The 2500-nt window shown below is 58.0% G+C and overlaps 1 non-coding gene across 1 annotated transcript in view; it reads left to right on the forward strand.

Annotated features, from left to right (window-relative positions):
* Positions 1-2015: 2015 nt before the first annotated feature.
* LOC124773575 overlaps positions 2016-2500 on the forward strand; it is a 1909-nt gene continuing 1424 nt past the window's right edge. Inside the window, exon 1 of the ribosomal RNA XR_007014818.1 lies at positions 2016-2500. This exon is cut by the window's right edge and continues 1424 nt beyond it. This is a non-coding gene — a ribosomal RNA (small subunit ribosomal RNA).

Below are 2500 nucleotides of genomic sequence, written 5' to 3' on the forward strand. Positions count from 1 at the left end.
TGCCTTAACCTAACCCATGTTGTGCCTTAACCTAACCCATGTTGTGCCTTAACCTAACCCATGTCGTGCCTTAACCTAACCCATGTCGTGCCTTAACCTAACCCACGTTGTGCCTTAACCTAACCCACGTTGTGCCTTAACCTAACCCACGTTGTGCCCTAACGTAACCCACGTTGTCCCCTAACGTAACCCACGTTGTCGCCTAACGTAACCCACGTTGTCGCCTAAACCTGCTCTGTAATTGTTATACGACTCGTTCAATTAGTGTAGTGTTGCCCACCCGCAACCCTCGCAATATAGTTCGCTACTCGCACTCCCCGCTCCCCTGTGTATCGCTTCATGTTAAACACCTTGCAAGTCTTGCTCACTTTCCACATGCTCCTGCTGTACACTGTAATGTGGATGGCAGCAGGACGTACATGCCGCCCCTCCCCACGTCCCCACCTTGCCCCCTGCCTTCGCAAGCTGGTTGGTGAGAACTTTGCATGTTCAATGCCCTCCGCATGCGACGTACTCAGGCTACGTTGTGGTGCGGCCTGTGTCAACTGTCCGCTAATGTCGTACGCGTAAACCACAATCTGTACTGCACATTCGTCCTTATGTACTGAATGATACATCGTGGCACATGTGTGACCGTACAACGACTGCGCCCAAAAACGGCGGACCATACAGTGCAAATATTGTGCACGCAGCTACGTGTCGTCTCCCTATGAGAGCTGGATTGCAGTGTGGTACGCCATAGAGACGTGTGGGAGGAACGGACGCCGTGGATGGCGATCAGCATGAGCTGTCTGTTGATGTATTCGGACCTAGTCGTCTCTCCTCACACACCGTGATGGCATGGTGCACCGCGTTCCATATCTGCGACATGCTACAGAGGCCGGTTGACAGTCGTTCGAGCAATGGACATCGCATACGTACGGGGGCCACCTTCCACGTATTGTCTAGGCGTGCACATTTTGTTGCGTGTATGTGGGCAGACGTAGTGTGGCGTGACACCTGACACAGGCATGCAATAATCGTGGAAGTTGCAAATGGCGATGGACGCCTGCGTTTTCTGGTGAAGTTACGCAAATGAACAAATGGTAACCTGTTGTGGTGCGGTTGTTCTCGCTAGGGGTGAATCGGTGATGGCGACGATAGGTTGAGGTACTAACCGGTTGTTCCAGCGATACCCACCATGCCGACGAAACTGAACGGCATCTGGGTGTGAAGCGATACGCGGCGGTGGCTGGGTGGGACCGTCCCCGGCCGGTGAGGGGGCGCCTCCCGGCGTGCTGGCCGCGCGGTGCGTGGGCGCACGCGCTACAGCCGGCTGGTGGGGGCGGCCAGTGGCAGGCGCGCCGGCCGACGGACGCGGCAGGCGTCGCAGCTGCGCGCCGGCGCACCCTGCGCGCGGCGCCGTGCGGCCAAAGTAGGTCCTCGCGGGCCCGGTGCGAAGCGCGGTGGACATCTTCAGTGTGCTGGTCCGATTGAGGACTGTGTGCGTTGAGGATGCGCCGCCGCCCGGCGCTCGGCGCCGCGACGCCGTCTGCTGCTCGGTCGCCCCAGCGGTTCTCGCTGGTGGTTTGTATCGCAGCTGTGCGGATGTGTTGGCGCGTGCGCTGTGCTGGGAGAGTTCGCTTCGGCACCCAAGTGGGGCTTTTGTCCTTCTGTGGCGCTGGCGTTGGAGCTGCCGGTCACCGTAGGTGGCGCGTGTTGTCTCCCGCCGGCAATGCCACGACAGCACGCTCCCGGGCCTCTGTCGGCAGCGGCAAGCTCAGTTGGGAGCACGGGTGGTCGCACCGAAAGCGTCTACTCGCCTAACTCCGGGCGATTGCGCCTCTCTCGAACCCGACCAAGTACTTGGGACGGCGCTGCGCGCCGCCGGGACCTGAGAGGGTTTCGAGGTGTATTGTGCAGGGGAGCTCAGCCTCCTCCTGTTTGCAGAATGATTGAGCGGACGCTTGCGTGTTCGCGCGGGCCCCCGGGACACACTCCCGGGCGGCCGGCTGCTCAGCTCTAGTTGACGCAGCTCCCTGGTTGATCCTGCCAGTAGTCATATGCTTGTCTCAAAGATTAAGCCATGCATGTCTCAGTACAAGCCGCATTAAGGTGAAACCGCGAATGGCTCATTAAATCAGTTATGGTTCCTTAGATCGTACCCACGTTACTTGGATAACTGTGGTAATTCTAGAGCTAATACATGCAAACAGAGTCCCGACCAGAGATGGAAGGGACGCTTTTATTAGATCAAAACCAATCGGTCGGCTCGTCCGGTCCGTTTGCCTTGGTGACTCTGAATAACTTTGGGCTGATCGCACGGTCCTCGTACCGGCGACGCATCTTTCAAATGTCTGCCTTATCAACTGTCGATGGTAGGTTCTGCGCCTACCATGGTTGTAACGGGTAACGGGGAATCAGGGTTCGATTCCGGAGAGGGAGCCTGAGAAACGGCTACCACATCCAAGGAAGGCAGCAGGCGCGCAAATTACCCACTCCCGGCACGGGGAGGTAGTGA

Source organism: Schistocerca piceifrons, unplaced genomic scaffold (genome assembly GCF_021461385.2).
Source record: "Schistocerca piceifrons isolate TAMUIC-IGC-003096 unplaced genomic scaffold, iqSchPice1.1 HiC_scaffold_954, whole genome shotgun sequence".
Classification (NCBI taxonomy): Eukaryota; Metazoa; Arthropoda; class Insecta; order Orthoptera; family Acrididae; genus Schistocerca; species Schistocerca piceifrons.